Below are 19,755 nucleotides of genomic sequence, written 5' to 3' on the forward strand. Positions count from 1 at the left end.
CGATGACCTATACAGAATCCTTCTTAGTTGGTGTTAAAGGCAACCCACTAATAAAGTCCATCGTCACACATTTCTATTTTCACAAGAGAATCTTAATGGGTTGAAGCAAACCTGAAGGTAACTAGTGTTCAGTCTTAACTTCCTGGTACGTTAGACAACGAACAACAAAATTTGTCACCTCACATTTCAAACCATGTCACCAGTATAATTCACAAAGATCCCGATACATCTTACTACCACTAGGATGCATAGCATAAAGACTACTATGCGTTTCCCTCAGAATTGATCACTTTAGATCAAAATCGTTTGGTACACAAACCTGACCTCAGAAACACAAAACTCCATCCTTATTCAGTCTAAAATCAGAAGTACTATCACTCTCAACCTGACGAAACCGCAGAACTAAAGACTCAACCCTTAGCTGTTTTTCCCAAATCTGCTCAATCCAAGTCGGCTTAACCTGTAACTCAACTAATAGACCCTCATTATTGAACAAAATAAGATGAACAAACATCACTCTCAAATTAGTCATCGTTCTACGATTGAGAGCATTGGCTACCACATTAGCCTTAACGGGATGATACTCTATCGTACAGTCATAACCTTTTAGCAACTCAATCCATTGACGTTGCCTAAGATTCAATTCTTTTTTAGTAAGGAGATACTTGAGGTTCTTGTGATCGGTGTAGATGATACACCTCTCACCATACTGATAGTGTCTCTAGATCTTTAACGCAAACACCACAGCAGCTAAATCGAGATTGTGCGTCGGATAATTGTTTTCATGTAACTTAAACTGACGGGAAGCATAAGCCACAATCTTACCATCTTGCATCAGTACACATCCCAAATCAATGTGCGACGCATCACTATAAACCACAAACTCTTTACCAGATTCAAGTTTTATAAGAACAGGAGCTTAAGTCAAAATAGAATTAAACTTCTCGAAGCTCGATTGTTACACATCAGTTCAGATGAAGGGAACATTCTTGCATAGAAGCTTAGTCAGAGGAGCTACAATCAGTGAGAACCCCTCAACAAACCTTCGATAATAACCCGTAAGTCCCAGAAAACTGCGAATCTCAAATACATTCTTAGGCTATTTCCAATCAAGCACAACCTTAATCTTTTTAGGATCAACTCGGACCCCCTTAGTAGAAACCATGTGCCCCAAAAATGTTACCTCCTGTAACCAGAATTCATATTTTCTCATCTTAGCGTAGAGCTGTTTCTCTCGGAGTATCTGAAACACTACTCTAAGATGCTCATCATGCTCATCCTCAGTCTTAGAGTACACCAGAATATCATTGATAAAGACTACGATGAACTGATCTAGATACAATTAAAAAACTTAGTTCATCAGATTTATGAATGCAGCCAGAGTATTTGTCAAACCAAAGGGCATAACTAGGAACTCGTAGTACCCATAACGAGTCTTAAAAGTCATCTTATGAATATCAGCTTCCTTAACCTTAAGCTGATGATACCCAGAATAGAGATCTATTTTCGAGAATACTAAAGCCCTTCAGAACTGATCAAACAGGTCATCAATCATCAAAAGTGGATACTTATTCTTCACAGTTAGCTTATTCTATTATCGGTAGTCAATGCACATCCTCATTGTACCATCCTTTTTCTTTACAAATAGAATCGATGCCCCCTATGGAGACACACTAGGACAGATGAAACCATGATTCAAAAGCTCCTGAAGTTGAGCCTTAAGCTTGTAAGCTCCTTCAGTGCCATATGGTACGGAGCAAAGGACACTGGAGCTATACCAGGTAGAAGCTCAATACTGCACTCAACTTCCCGATTCGGAGGTAAACCCTATAACTTTTTAGGAAAAACATCCAGAAAATCCCTGACTATTTTGATATCCCTGACGAAAATGTCTCTAGAAATTAAAACACTGATGTAGGCCAAATACGCCTCACACCCTTTCCGAACCAATTTCTCGGCCACTAAAGCGGAGATCACATTAGATAAGTAATCTCAATGCTTACCAATCATAACCACTTCTTTATCATCCTTAGTCCTCAGAACAACCCTCTTAGTTGCATAGTCCAAGCTAACTCGGTGCTTAACTAACCAATCCATACTCAGAATTAAGTTTAACTCCCCAAATGGTAGTTCCATTAGATTTACCTGAAACACAACTCCTTGTACTTCTAATGGAACATTCTTATAAATTCTATTTACCCGAACAGATTGTCCCAACGGGCTCAGTACAGTAATTTCACCAGAAGTACACTAAACAATTATCTCTAAGTTTTCAGAAACAACACTAGCAACATAAGAGTATGTAGAACCTATGCCTATCAGAGCAATATATAAGGCATAAAAATAAAAAACGTACTCGTGATTACATTAGGGGCGTCTCTGTCCTCGCGGCGTCAAGCAGTATAAACCAGTGCAGGTTGTCTTACCTCAGTCTAATTAGCACCTCTACCTAGTGCACTCTATTCCCGACCTATACCATTACCACCCCTAGCCGGTCTACGGTCCCTAGGTGGTTGCTATACTATCCTTTAAGGCTGAAAAAACCCGGTCTTAAAGCTTGCATCTGGTTGAAATGGTGTGGACACTCTCTAATCCGATGCTCCAAAGACCTACACCGTAAGCAAGCTCCTAAGCTCCTCCAACACTTGCCTGGATGATGCCTACCACAGTCACAACAAGGATGAATCGCAGTAGCAGCAATAGGAACTCCCACTCTAACAGGCCCATCAGGTCTTGCCCGTTTCTTAGGCCTCTGAACAGAACTAGAGGGCTCTAAATCCCTCTTATTGTTTCCTCTCTCTCAATCTCTATTCTGGAGCTCTATGCGTTTAACCTCTTCGGCGATCTTCACCTTATCTACCAAAATAGCAAACTCTTACTCTGTTTATAGAGCAATCAATATTCTCAGACTATTTCTCAAACATCATCAAAACAGATAGATTTTTATTTTCTCGGATGCCACCATACTTCGAGTGTGAGGCTGAGGCCCAGTCTCAGAAACTCAGCCTCACACTCAGCCATAGACTTATCACCTTGAGTGATAATAATGAACTCATGCCTACGAGCACCCACATAGCTCGCACACATGTACTTCCCCTAAAAGCCAGTCTTAAAGTAATCCAGTTCAGACGATCCAATTGAGTACCCTTCTCAACCAACAACCACCACTGATAAGCTTTGTCATGAAGCAAAGAGACTGCACCCTTCAATTTCTACTCAGGAGTGCAATCAATTTTATTCGTTATCCTCTCGATGGATTCCAACCAATACTCGACCATAGTAGGAGTGACTCTAGTGAAGCCTCTAAAAAAATCAGCTCTATTGGATCAGAGTTGTTCAGTTACCGACCCATGACCACTATATCCACAATGGGGTCTAGTGACCTTCTTTAACACTCTCAACATAGCTTAGGACAGTACGTCATCCCCAACTGAGCAACTTTAAGACTCAGTCTCAGTAGCAGGTGAAACCGGTGTCTCATTCTTATCCAAATTTAGTATACTGCCTAGAGAGGAAGACTCAGCTCGAGCCCCCTACAGTGCTCACTGCACACACGAATACCATACCACAAGTTCCACGAGCACTCATTGTATTTTGAATTTTATCTACATTATAAAATTTTAGACATCAGTTTCAGTTTTTATTAGTAGATACTTTATGCCTCAAATATCAGAAGTTCAAAAATGTCTCAGAAATTTAGTCTCTAACTAATTGAGTACAATTTCAAAGAGTTCTAACTATAGTCTTTTCTAAGTCCAGAAGTACTTACAAGATCGACGCCAGAGACTTGGTGTACCACATACTTACTTAAAAAGAAACAAATTTTTGTTTGCAAACTATTCTTTTTTTTCAATCCCAATTTTGGAACCCAAAATTCACAGCCCGAGTTTTGTAACCTAGCTCTGATACTAAATGTAACACTCCAAACTCGGCCAAAATGTTATGGCCAAATCCAAAAGTGTTATTAATAATGGTTTTGAAACTATTTTTATTTCGACAAAAACCTTATAAAGTTACTTGTTATAAAGTGTCCAAAATTTTACAAAACATATTCATTTACTGGTTTATAACCGAAACCATCGTGAGTTTATTTATTCGCCAAAACATAGTTTGCAGTGAAAATCTTAAAAGTCATTGTATTTTAGAAACCCAGTTCATTTTTCCAGAAAAACCTTTGTTTGCATAAAATCGTAGTTTTTCATAAATCATTTTGACAAACAATACAGGATGGAAAACAATCGAAACCAAAACCAACAGTTAAAACCATACAGTCTAGATAGTCCCAAAAATTACAAACTCTCAAATAAATCCAAAATTTTAAATATATCAAAACTCAAAGATAGTTTTAATTAGTGGTCACCCCTGAGCCTCCGTCGCATCAATCCACCTATGTCCGAGGGTTACGTGTACAGAACAGACAAACAAATGTGAGTTTCATAGACTCAGTGTGTAACAAAACATAGACAGTCATGCCAAAAATATACACAGTATTCTTATATGCAGAACAGATACAAATACAGACCTAAGTCCTTAACAGATATAGATATCAAAATCATATAATCCAGAAAAATATACAGAATCCTACCTCCATCCTCTACGCACTATCTCTGTCCATCCCATCAAACCATATGGGGTTAAAAACACCCACCCATCTCTATACACCATATAGTCTCGATACGACACATAACAGATAATATGCAGTCAAGCTGCCAGAATATAACCGAAAGGTCGTTATACAGATCACTTCTTCTGCATATACAAATCCCACCCCAAATATAAGTACAAAATACAGATACAAAAATAACAGGATAAACATGCTTAACATGCTCATACAAAGATAAATACATACTTAACAGTACAATTAGACATACATATCAGTTTCCTATTCAGATTAGACTACCAAAGTATCAGATCACATGAAATAAGGTTTGGTTAGCCCTTACCTACCCTACGGTACGCCCACAGTCGATTGGAATGACCCATGCGACCCTAAGAAAATTTTTAGAATTTTGGGACTACATGCCCGTGTGGGCTCGCACGCCCGTATGGCCCACACACTCAACCTGACCTAACCCGTGTGGCTCACACAGCCACACCTTCGCCATCCACGGCCATGTCTCACTGTAACAGCCCGGTTTAGACCCTAGTCGAAATGGTAGTTTTGGAACCACAAATCCGAGGTCGTAAAGTTATTTTAATATTATTTTTTGTATTTACAGCATATTATTTGATATGTTTAAAAAACTTTCATGAATTAGTTTTTTCGATTAGTTGTCTAATTTGATAAAAAAGGACTTAATCGCGAAAAATGTAAAAAGAGGCTTTCTATTTATTAAAGTACTTATTTGCTATGGTTTCTTAATTTTAAAGTCCTTAAAATGGAATTTGGCCATTGAAAAATGGGATGGACAGTTATGGGTTTAAAATGAATGATTTTGTTTTGTATAAAGGATGGATAAAATTGTAAATTGTATATTAATAGGTAATAAATAAAACAAAACATGAAATGGCCATGCATGTTCATCTTTTAATGGCCGAATGTCAAAAAAAAAAGGAAGAGAAAGCCATGGATGTTGTTAAGAGTTCGGCACTTTGAAGTTCAAATTGAGATCAAGAAAAGAGGAAATCAGATTTGGATCAGGAGAAGTCGAAAGTTGTCAAATAGTCGTTTCGATCTGTTCGTGTCCGTATGATGTAAGTTCGTAAGTGAATAAATGATGTTAAATTGAAGACCACATCACACTATCCAGTTTTGGCTTCGGTAAATAAATGCTTTGAGTTTTGGTTATGTGGCATGTATAGGCTAGCTTTGATACTGGTTTTGAAATTTGTGTATTTATATATAACCATGCAAAAATGGCTTGTTTATGATGTTAATGTTGGTGATTTTTGGTCATGTATTAGCTTATTTTGAAAGTATGATTTAAGGTATATTTTGTGTGATGGAATGGTTTTGTGATTCGGCTTGGGTAACAATGTTGTTGATGGATGGGTTTTCAAGTGTGGTACATGTTTTATAAGATAGGTGATGACTTTGTTATATCTCATGAAATTGGCTATTTGGTGTGAGACATTATTGAATTATAAGTTGATGTATAATTTATCTTGTAAATTTGCTTGGAATTGGTAAATGATATGGATACATACTGGACTAATGATAGATAAATTAAGTACATATGCATATGGCATATAGTTTAATGTTTGATTCTTCTTTTGGTTATGTGTATAGGTGTTAATGGCAAACCATAGTAGTAAAATGGCTAATTGGATTCGGTTACTTATTAAAAAATAATGATTGTAATAAGTATGTTTTATTTGGGTATATGAATAATTATAAAGTGATGTATTACTGTTTGTATTCGGTCAAGAAATAGTATAAATAGTTGAATAATTCCTGAGGATATAGTAAAATGCACATGAATTTTAGATGTGCAAAAGCTATAATTGACTATTTGGTGATAAGACTATTATCTCACATAAGCATGTCCTTTAAGTAGAAAAATATGGCTAGTTATGGTTTAAATGAAACATATGAAATTTGGTTTTGATGTATGAAAGCTTGATCTAAAACTTGTATAGATTATGAGTAATGATGAATTAAATTACGAAGCATGATTGTAATGGAAGTCTTGGTTAGTATGAAATAAGAGTATGGATTGTTATGCATGAGCCATGATTAGCATACATGTTTGAATTTAGTTGATATTGAGAATCAAATATGCGTATCTAGTTTAAGTGAATAAATAGATTGTGGTCGTATGAGTTTGGAAATGTTAAAAAAATGTATAATTATAATTTGATGCCTGAAAAGTGATTTATAACTGTGTTGAACTGTGTTTACTTCGGTAATGCCTTGTAACCCTAATCCGACGACGGATACAGGTTAGGGGTGTTACACTCGCATACAGCCACACCTACGACATTCACACGGCTGTGTCTCGCACACGGCCAGCCACATGCCTGTGTCGCATTGACAGTGCCCTTTTTCAACTTTCACCGAACCTTATTTTTTCACGTTAAGGGTACACACTTGGTACGGTTTTGATGCGAAACCACTCCCGAGACCACCAACACCTAAAAATAGGATACCCGACACCTTTTTAGCAATCAAATTGCAAGTCCATCAATACTAAACCAAGCAACGTGCATACTCTTACCAGTATTAAACCTGATCACTCGTACAGATTAGATTGATTGAGCGAAAGCCACGGTCTCACTGCCTTCTACTACACAAAACGTTTACAAAGAATTATTTCCCCCTACAATACACACTAAGAATTCAAGAAAAAAGGAGAAACCCAGTAGCTTATTGAAAACGAAACCTATCGACAAGTGAAAGCCCCCCACTTACTTGATAACACGAAAAACATCAAAATCCCGAAGTGTACGCGAAGAACAAAAGGAGAATATGGATTGAAAAGGGAAAATTGAAAGAAGAAGAGAAGAGTAAAGGAAAGCAAAAACGTACGTCAGAAATTTTGGAAGAGAGAGAAATGAAATTAGAAAAAAAAATTGACAACAATATCTATCCTAACCTCCCACTAACTCTCAACTTCTTCAGAATTTCAGTTCCTCCAAACCTCTATTAGACACCCGAAGCAAAAATTATCACCCTCATTTACACAAGGACTCGAACACAAAATCTTCAACACACTAACTCCTTACCACTCAAACCAGTAAACTCATTTTAATATAGGTCTACAAAAAATATTACATAAGCCTACCCAGTAGGGATAAAGCTAGGATAAAAAATAATAGAATTTGCTAAAAGTGAATCTTGAACTCAAAACCTCAAACACACCCAAAATATTTAACTACTGAAATAAATACATATTTATATTAAAATTTATAGAAACAAAAATAAATTATTCAGAGCTTAACATTTATTGAGAAAAGTTGATGCTTTGTGTTGTTGTTGTTGTTTTGTAGTCAACGCTCACATCACACTCCGCATAATTTATTAATTTTTTCCACCGTTATTTATGATTAAGAAAAAATATAATAGTAAACAAATACTACTATGTTATCATATATTCTTTCAACAAAACGAATCTTACATTTCCGACAATCAAATCAAACAACAACAAATATATATATATATATACTGAATGATGTGTGCTAAGTAATTGTAATAAGGGTAATTCCATTACAAGGGTAATAAAATATTTGCTAATCCAAATGCCACTTTTAATGACTTTGATTATTTTTATGCTAGAATGAAATAATAATAAAAATTAATAAATCAAACTCTGATTCGTTAGTATATTAATACTCCAACTACATTTATTTATTAATATTGAGTTTTTGCTATTAATTTTTTATTAGATGAGGAGATTTAAAATTTTGCATATCATTATTGTTGTTATTGTCTTTTTCCTCTATATTTTTTTTCACCTTTCGCTCTCTGCTTACTTTATTAACTTTGTATCATACTTATTTGTAATTAAGAATAATTTTGATATCCATTAGAAATTTCATCATATCTATAATTATTAATCAATTTCTGCTTTTAAGTTTTGGCCAAATTCTATTGTCAGACCTATCAGCGTAAGTTGCAGATTTAAGATTATTATTTTAATTTAATTATTTTTAATCTTTATATTTTTTAATTTTGAAAATTTATTTTAAGCAAAAAGTAATAGCCGCTAAATATATTGGGCTAAATTATGTTACTTTTAAAATCCTTTTAGGCAAACATGTTATCAAAATGACAATTTCATGTAGGCTTGTTATTTTCATATAATACACACAAAAAGTCATATTATTTTAGTTAATGGATTTAATAACTCCGGTTTGAGTCGGATTAAACTTTCAAATTGTGAAAAGTACAGGGACTAAAAATGATCAGATTGGATAGCATGGACTAAATCCACAATTTGTACATGGTACGAGATTTAATTGTTATTGTTTGGGTTATAACTAGAATTTTAAAATTTGAAAAGTACAAAAATTAAAATTAATCAAATTAAAATATAAAAATTAAACCCACAACTTATGCATAGTACATGAATTAATAATATAATCTAACTAAACAAAATAAGTCATTGAAAGTCATTGAAAAATTAAAAATAGAGAAAACTTATCCTAAAAACAATAAACAATTACTTTAAGTATCTAAACAATGAGTTATTTATCTATAATATATAAGCATAAATTTGAAAAAATTGAAACCACAAATATATTTGATTATATTATTAAATTAACATTAAAAAGTTATTTTTTTCAAAAGTTTTAAATTATTCATCCATCTAATTAAATTTGTTTTTTTAGTATTTTCCCTTTTAAGTTTTCATTAATATTTATTTCCCTAGTTATCTAAGCACATTTTTCTTACTTTTAATTTTATTTTAATTCCTCTACTAAAAGAGATGGTGAAGAGATAAAATTTAATTTCTCAATAGTTTTAAAGGAAGAACATTTGGTACGAAGAGAAGAATTTTATATATTTTTTAATGAGGATAAAATTGAGATAATATGTAAATATTGATAGTTATTTTTTTTTAAAAAATTATGATTAGATTGAGATAATCTATAAATGTTAATGGTTAAATTTGTTGTTATATAAAATTTTAAACTGCCACCTAGCTATTTTGTCAAATATTTAATAGTTAAATAACCAAAAATGAAATTTGATCATAGTTGGGTCACCTCTTACGTAGTTTACCCGTAAATTTATGGGGTGAAAACAGTGGGTTAGTTAAGTATATGAACATTGATATTAACTACATTTGTAGGGTTTTGTAGGATTTTTTGATAGCCGCTACAGACACAACAACAATAGTAGTAGAATGGGCATTGGCAGAGCTAATCAACAACCCAGAGACGCTAATAAAAGCACAACAAGAGTTTAATCAAGTTGTGGGGAAAAGCAGGTTGGTACAAGAATTCGACACTCAACGTCTCCCCTACCTTCAAGCCATAATCATGGAATCATTTCGGCTTCATCCTCCAATCCCAATGATCAATAGAAAAGCAATTGAGGATTGCAAAATCAATGGCTACACAATCCCAGCTCAATCTTTGTTGTTTGTAAACATTTGGGCTATAGGGGGATCCTAAGGTGTGGGAGGATCCGCTCAAGTTTTAGCTTGAGAGGTTCTTGAAATGCAACCGACTTGATACAAATATTAATTCAGGGTATATCGATGTTAAAGGCTTACATTATCAACTGTTGCCTTTTGGTACAAAGATGAGGGGCTACCCTAGTATTTCTTTAGCCATGCAGAAACTCACTGTCACTTTGGCAACATTGATTCAATGCTTTGACAAGAAGCTGTCGAATATCAACGGTGGTGTTGACATGAGAGAGTGACTGGACTTACAACACCTAGAGCCCATGATCTCAAATGTGTTCCACTTGCACGCTTCACTCCCGCTTTTTTGCAACTTAAGCAGCCAATTGCCCTAATATGATGATTTTTATATCTAAGGATGCTTTGATATATCTATTCCATCTTAGCTTTTAGCAAAATAAGGAATGTAGTCCTTTTTTTAGGTTCGGTTGCTTAACTTTTTGCCTTCATTGTGATTTCTATTTTTTTCCCTTTTCGATGTACATTTTGGTACTATTTGTACCGGCCAATATGCTTCAATCCATTTCGATCTGTACCGGTGTGCATCAATGTAACACCTCTAAACCGTATCAGTCGCCAGACTAGGGTTACAAAGCATTACTGTACAATCGAAAACATTTAAACTTAATAACTCTCAAATATATATAATCACAACATAAGCCAATCACATACATACATACCGTCCCTAATGTAAGCCCTCGAGGCATTAAAAAATATCATAAAAGTAATTTGGGACCAATTAGAAAAAAATTTGGAAAGATTAGGGAAAACATGCAAAATTTGAAAAACAGGGGTCACAGGGTCGTGTGCTTCACATGGCTGAGAGACACGCTTGTGTCTCAGACCGTGTAACCTTCGGACTAGGGACACACGGCCATGACTCAGCCCGTGTCCCTGCCCTTGTAACTCTCTGAGTAGGGTCACATGGTCGTGTCACACGCCTGTGTGCCAGGTCGTGTAACTCTCTAAGTTGTCCCACACGCCCGTGTGCCGGGTTATGTGTTAGGCTGTGTAACTCACTGACTTGTAACCTAAGAAATTCATCAAATGACACACGGTCGTGTTGCCAGGCCACGTGTCTCACATGGACAAGTCACACACCCGTGTCTGAGGCCGTGTTGACCCAAATTTACCTAAAATCAATCCATTTCAAAACCATTCCATTCATGAACATTTAGACCAATTATGCATACTTTCAAAGACTAAAACCTCATCTAAACACATATATATTTGTTACTTCCAAAACCTTAATGCAATTAACCAATGTGCCAATCAAGGCACCACCATTAATATCCAAATATCGCATACATAAACAAGTTCATATGACACATTTTGTGCATATAAATCTAGTCCATTTAGGTAATAAAACATACCACATTTAACCATTTCCAAACCATTGAAGACATACCATAATAGCCTTATACTATTATGTACCTAAAACACATCACAATTGACCATTTTCAAGCCAACAAATTGTACCAACAAGCCATACACTGTCATTGTCAAAAAGTGACCAAAAGGACTTACCTAAACAAACATTATAAGTCCATAAACCATACATAAACATCAAGGCACAAACATGCTCAATTACCATTTTCAAACTATCATCAACATGCCAAGAGAACTTTATAACAAGCATTATAAAGTTACCAAAACAACATAACTTGGTAAGGCATCAAAATGTACCAAACCAACATAGCTTTCCAAAGCTTATACCTGCTAAGACATCATTAGCACATACACTATAATACCATTACAAATCACCCTATACATGTCATTATAAACCTTAGCCAAATTACTCAACAACTATCGAATTGTCCACTAGATAGTGTGATAGATCTCCGAAAAACTTCCAACTGATCGAGCTTTTGATAATCTATAAAGCAAAGGAAAATACTACGTAAGCAATGAATGCTTAGTAAGCTCGTATAAACTTTAAACATAAATACCATTTCAATAATGAACTTTATAGAATAAGTATAAACCTTTACCAATGCCATAAGATTAATAAAGCCTATATAACACCATCAAACTCAAAAATTAGCATACTTGTTCATGAGGCATATTAAATCAACTATATATATATAAACATGACATATAATTCATCATCGTTACCATACTATCATGTTTCATTCCATTTGCTTACTTACTGTTTCCAAATCTTAGTATAAGCTTAAACAACACCATCAAATCACAAGTCAGTGCACTTGTACATAACATAAATGAGTTCATCATAGCATAAGTAGATTTTCCATATATAAATGTATTATTTAATTCATCAATCTTTTTATAACATCATGTTACATTTCAATTATGAACTTACTATTTCATTCCCTTTTCTTACCCGTTGAACCATCTAGAATTTCATCGAATACTCAGGAATCACACGAAGTGTGCCTTTACATATAACTGTAACCTTTCCTTTACATCAATGCTCACACGAGCTGTGAAATGGGCCTGCTCACACGAGCTGTAAGCTGGAATGTAAGCTACATGATGCTGCTCACATGAGCTATGAAGAATCCGCAACAAATGTAGGACATCATCCATCGGTAAGATATTCAAGACCAGCACCCGAAACATAAAATCCCTAATGGCATGTCATTCGTATCCTAAGAATTCGTAAGGTTCAACCGTGATTCAAGATCTGTCAATTCATCATTGCGTTGATACGTTTATATTTTGATTCATTTACATCAAACAACATAATAAATATTCAATTTAAACAACATTTAAATAATTACAGTTCATACGAACTTACCAGACTAAATTCTCGCAACGATTAAATACAAAGGTTATTTTGTAATTTTCTCTTCTCCTTGATTTTCCACTTGTTATTGATCATCCATCAAGATATATTTGGCTGAATGCTTCTTCCCTAAAAGAAATGGTGTTTCGGTCACCCCTTCTCCAAATAAAAAAGATAATAACTTTTTCCTTTACTTATTTTTAAGTTTAATTGGCTAATTACCATTTTACCCTTAAATGCTAAATCAAATTTCACTAAATGCCAAGCCATGTTCATCCACTAACCTTAAAATTGATTGAATTACTACTTAAGATCCTTAATTCATACTTTTATATCCATTATATACAAATAGAACTATAGTTATTAAATTTCATATCTTTACAATTTAGTCCTTTCTAATTAATTGATCATTTAAACGTTAAAATTTCTTAACATACCTTTAATACAACCTTAAAAACACTCCGTAAATATTTTATTAAATATTTTCGACTTGGTTTATAGAAACGAGGTCCCGATACCTCATTTTCTAAAACCAATTAACTTTAGGGTCATACCACTTGAACCTAATTATTCATTCAAATAACATAATTTACCAATTCAAAATTTATTTTAATACTATAATTGACTTGTAAATATTAAATAATAATATTTACGGGCTTGCTTGTCGAATTTTTTACCTCGAAACCATTGTTTTCGACATCACTGAAAAACCTGTTACAATCAACTTGTACCAGCGAGTACCTACTAGTGCTAAATTTTAATATTTTAAATTATTTTAAAATTATTTACCTTAAATATTTATTTTTATATATTTATTTTTCAAAATAAAATATAATTATTTATTTAAATTATTGAACATAATTAATAATGTTAAAGTCAATATTTTTATATAAATATCTTTATATGTATGTAATTGAGATATTGACATGTATATATAATATACATAAATATTTTTTTTAAAAATTGATAAATTTAAAATAATATATCAAAACACATCCATATTAATATGTACAAATATAAAAAATAAACACCATAATCTATTAATGCAGTATTGTTTCTTTAAAAAAAACAATATTGCAGGATAAACTTTTTATTAATATTATATTTTGTGAGATGTGAAAATTTTAAATTATATAAATGGGGATAATTAATGAAGTATTGTATTTACACCAATCGTATATTTGAATTATTAGAATTGCATAATTCAATTCGAATCATAATTGAAATTCAAACTACTCGGTTGGTTAAATCTTAATTTTTAGTTTTTTATTTTCGAATTTTTTTGAATGCAACTGGATTTTGATCATTACTTACAGTGCATTATTTTAAAACATTCAAATAGGTTCAGTGTTTTATTTTATTCCGGTGCATTATTTTTGAACATTGAAATTCAAATTTTTATTTTTATAATAAGAATGATACAATCAACCTTCTCTATAACAACCTTACTTATCTGTCAAAATTTTAAATGATGCAACCAAGCTTCATCATCCCTCACTCATATAATTTTTCTCTAATCCTTTCTATTTCTCCACTATAAACTATTTCTCGATCTTAAAAATTCCGGTCACGAAGGATATTTCATTTACATTCGAGGTATTCTTGAGTTGTTGGTGATGCAATATCGCTTTGAGCCGCAAAATTTCATATATCATGCCGAGATGGGATCAATTCCTCCAAAGCCTATCCTAGGGAAGTCAGTTATGGGGTGATTTTACTTTGTACGGTCAAGGGTGGAAGTCAACATGGAGGTCTCAATCAATAGTCGTTATGCGGTAATGGATCGTGGTATAACTGGGGAGCCAATTGAATACCATATAGAAGTTTGAAGGCATATTCATACAGAAAAACTTTAGGGGTTCTAGTTATAATCGGTGTAATTTTTTTCTCAATTTCCAGGGAACTAATACCTTTAACCTTCAATCTTGTTCGAAGGCCGGCACTGTTGTTGACACAAAAGGACTCTCACGTAGGGAGAGGTGATGCTCCTTTCGGAGCAACGACAGTTGTCGTTATGCACAACCCATTAATAACTACAATCATTGTCGCGCCGACTCGAGTTTGACCTTTACTATGCCGAAACATCCGCTCTCCTCTTGAGAGCCCTCTTTTGTCCACCTCGGTGTCAGCCTTCAGATAAGAATGAAAGGTTAGAGATACCAGCTACTTGGAAATAGAGAAAAAATTTGCATTGATTACACTAGAAGTCCCCAGAGTTTTTCTGTATGATTAATCTTATGTATGATATATATATAGGGCATTGTTTGCAGGCATCCAAAGTGCTTGAACTCTTGACCACAAAATGACTGTCACCTAGCCCCCGGTTATACTCGAACCTGTGATCGCATCACGGCCACAGACTGGGACTTTCACGTTGAATTCGACCCCTGATTATATCAAGCATTATTACCTCGAAACTAAATTTCCCCACGATAGGATTCTAGGGTCATGGTCCTATCCCACCATGACATATGAAATGAATGTATGCTGAGGCGCATTATTACATCCTCGACCTCTCAAAACTACCTAAGAATTTTGTCCTTTTTAGTTAAAAACCCTGAACACATTCAAAATACCCAAAACCCTTAAAACCCTAAGACCTAATAAAAACCCTAACCCTAAGAGAGAGAACTGGAAAGCGCATAAGAGGTTTAGCTGCTATTCTTTGGGTCATGACTAGAATTTTAAAATTTGAAAAGTGAAAAATTTAAAATTAACTAAATTAAAGTATAAAAATTAAGTCCATAATTTATGCATAATACATGAACTAAGAACATAACCTCACCTTAATCTAACTAAACCAAATCAGTCATTTAAAAAGTAAAAATAGAGAAAACTTATCCTAAAAACAATAAACAATTATCTAAACAATGATTTATTTATGTATAATATATAAGCATAAGTTTAGAAAAAATTAAAACCACAAATATATCTGATTATATTATCAAATTAACATTAAAAAATTAATTTTTTATTTATTTATGAATAGAAAGACAAACATATTTGTAGCATTTCATAAAGATTTCATATTAAATACTAAATATGGTTATCATTGTTAATATAAGACAAATCACCCGATGTAATAAATGCAATTTAATGTTCTCAATATAATATGTATGGCAAATATTTTAAATTTAATATGCTTCGTTTATGACATATTAAAAAAATCATGCATCATTTGATCACAAATTTTATTCCTCCACATAACAATATATTAACTCTTCATTAAGTACTCAATTAATTTTGTACTAACAAGAATTGCATTAACATTGCATTGTTTCATTACCAAAAAACACACATCTTATAACAATAACGTTTCATGTGACATTCACAACAAAAGTTTTCTCTAGTTATCTTAAAAACTATTGTTATTATCTTGCTTATCTCTATATTTCTACTTCTAGGGATGAAAAACATTATTAGAACTATCTTATATGATTATTTTTATGTCATATATTATATTCATAATTATGTATTTTTTATTTATCATATATTATCTCATTCATTTTTAAAAATGAAACAAATTCAATAGAATAAGATTCTATATGTGTCATTACTTTTTTTTTTGCCTTAATGAAATTACTATCACAAGAACTTGAATATAAACAGGCAAGCAAATATATTTAAATAATAAAACACGTCAACAAATTTTTAACTACTTTAAAATTAAATAATGAAAAAAATTGAGATAGTCTAAATAAAATCTAATATATGTACTTAAATATATTTATTAAATTATATATGAGCAAGCAAGCAAATTATATATATTTTAAATTTATTTGTTCAAAATTCATAATATTTTTTTATAAATAATTAAAACCCGGCTAAAAAAGGGGAGTGATGTAATGGCAAGTTAACTTTTAGTATTAAATAAATAAATAAATTATAAACAAAAAAAATTAAAACCCGGCGAGAGTACGGATATTTATATTACCTGCCAGCTATCACATACCTAGCACACTAACTTACAAAATTCTCAAATTATACTATTATAGTCGTTGCATAGTCTTTGTCTTTGACTAACTTTTTACTTGTATATAAAAAAATTAAAAATATCAAAACCTAACCTTTATTTATAAACTGGAATGGTTGATGGACATTGCTTCGTTTAGATGATTATTTGTTTGTTTTAATTATAAAGGAAAATTTTGAAGAGTGAAATATATTTTAAGTTCTTACATTTAGAATTTAGTTCCTCTATTTTTATTTTCAGCAATATAATCATCTACTTTTCAAATTTAAAATTTCAGGTTCAGTTGATACTACTATTAAAATTCTTTTATTAGCTTCTTTGGTGTGACATTTTTAACTTTTTTTTTTAAATTCATTTGATAGTCATATAATAATAAAAATAACATTGAATATATTGATTAGGATTTTTCCCTTAAAAACACTCATATAAAATTGTCCATGGCTTGTTATGGGGGATTTCAATGAAATTACTTTTTTCTCATGAGAAACAAGGTGGTCGTCTTCGTGGTGAACGTGGGATGGAGGCGTTTCGGGCTATCTTTGATGCTTGTAATCTCTCGAATTTGGGTTTTTTGGGTCATTGGTATACATGGGAGCATGATCGATTTTCTCACACTAACATCAAGGAATGTTTGGGTCGGGGTTTGGCTACTACTGCCTGGCAAGACATGTTTCCAAAATCCACTGTTTCGCATCGTGTGCATTCAATTTTTGATTATTGCTCATTGTTACTTGATATTGGGTTTGCTTTCAAGGCTTCTTTGCTTTGACATCATTCCTTTCGGTTTAAGGTCACTTGGGTGCTTGCCGACTTGTGTGAGGTAGAAGTTTAGCGTCTTTGGACTGCCTCGGAGGCTAACATCCTTCAGCGTTTGGATTGTGTGTGTTGGGGGTTTCGCAATGGGTGCGCACTAGACATTGGTTAGCGACTGACACTATTGCTCATCTCCAAACATGTCTAGATGATTTGAGTAAGGAATATCTGGATGATAGTGTGGTAGAGGAATTGGTTATTAAGAAGATGCAGTTGAATATGGAAATTGACAAAAGTGAGCGGTATTAAGAGTAGAGGACGCGTGCCACTTGGCTTCATAACGAGGATTGCATTACGAAATTTTTTCACCGATATGTTTCGCATCGTCACAGATTTAACCTTATAGGGCGACTTAAGACTGAGGATGATTAGGTTTTTTAGGAAGATAACAACATTGGGAGAGTGGTGTGTTGTTACTTCTCGGACCTTTTTACTTCACATGGGCAGAGGGATTTGACTCACATTCTGTCGGCTATTCACTCTCACGTTACCGAGGGTATGAGTGCATTTCTTTGTTCTAAGTTTCAAAAAGAGGAAATTGTTGCTGCTCTCAATGCTATGGGTCCTAACAAGACGCTAGGTGAAGATGGTTTGCCTGCTTTGTTTTATTAGACTTATTGGCATATTGTTGGCAAAGTGGTTATTCAGTTCTGCTTGGGTATTTTAAATGGCGAGATGTAACACCCCTAACCTGTAACCGTCGTCGGAATAGGTTAAATGGCATTACCAAATTTGTCATTCAGTTCAGAAAAATTACAATTGAAATACCATCTCATTACAGTAAATGTCATTCATTCACATTCGTTATGAACATAAAACTGAGCATACAATACCTAAACATGCATTCAGGACCAACTCGGTCTCATATAAAAGTTTTGGAAACTTAGAAAATTTTCAACTTTTAAAAGGTCACACGCCTATGTGAACAGGCCGTGTGCCTCACATGGCCTTAGACATGCCCGTGTGTTTAAGCCGTGGCAAAACCAGGCATACATACTGACTTATTCACAAGGCCACAAGACACGCTCGTGTGCCAGGCCATGTGAAAATTAAAGAGGCTACTGACTTGGCCACACGACCAACCACACGCCCGTGTGCCAATCTGTGTGCCATACACGACCATTAGACACGCCCGTGTGTTTAGGCCGTGTGAAATCTAGAGGGTATATTGACTTTAATTCTTAGGGTATCCTAGGGGAGACACGCTCGTGTAACATGACCGTGCGTCGCACACAGCTGAGACACACGCCCATGTCTTAGCCTGTGTGGACAAAAATAGGCCATTTGAATAGCCAAATTTGCCACCCTAAAACACAGGCAAATACATTCAAATTTGGCCTCATATCAACAACTCAATTTGCAGCCAAATGAACCAATTCAAAACACAAATAAAGCTATATCCAAACTTATCATTCACATATTCATACACCTATATAACATTATATACAATTCATCCATTCAACCTCCTAAATCAAGACTACCTTTGCATAATCTCATACATATATTATCATACTAAAAACATACCATGATTAGACACATATATATACAACCAAAACATAGTACGAAATAAGCCAAATCACATGGCTTAACATATATACAATTCTTACTCAAAGCATGGTTCCAAAACATAACTTATACTATCAAACTAGCCTATACATGCCATATTTACATAAGTTTAAAAGTTCAAAATACCAAATGGAATTTGGATAGTATGACGCGCAACTTCGACTTGTCTAGAACGAGCGAGCTAACGAACGAGCGAGCTAACGAACCTCTAAAAGACATAGAAACAGAAAAAGCGTAAGCTACTAAGCTTAGTAAGCACGTATAATTCAAAATTAAACTTACCATTTAAGGTAATCAAATGCAAAAATAATAGGCCAACAATTCAATATAATTCCATCACCTAAGTACACATAAACATCACATGTTAGTCATTCAACTGATACATAAAGCATATCTTGTTCATATATCATTATTTAGGCTCGTTGAATTTATTAGAAATTCAAGGGAAAATCGAGTGAACAATGTCAATAATCTGTCAATTCATCATCATACATGCTCTTTCGAGACATGGCCAATAAGCTCATAATGAGCTGATAACAGTAAGCTCGATTGAGCTGGAAACGGGAAGCTCTATTAAGTTG

The 19,755-nt window shown here is 33.6% G+C and overlaps 1 pseudogene; it reads left to right on the plus strand.

The window, feature by feature from the left end:
- The first annotated feature begins 9,705 nt into the window (after nucleotides 1–9,705).
- On the plus strand, nucleotides 9,706–10,413 carry LOC121212321 (2-hydroxyisoflavanone synthase-like; annotated as a pseudogene).
- Nucleotides 10,414–19,755: the final 9,342 nt, after the last annotated feature.

The sequence above is a fragment of the Gossypium hirsutum genome, chromosome A13, assembly GCF_007990345.1.
Source record: "Gossypium hirsutum isolate 1008001.06 chromosome A13, Gossypium_hirsutum_v2.1, whole genome shotgun sequence".
In the NCBI taxonomy this organism is placed as follows: Eukaryota; Viridiplantae; Streptophyta; class Magnoliopsida; order Malvales; family Malvaceae; genus Gossypium; species Gossypium hirsutum.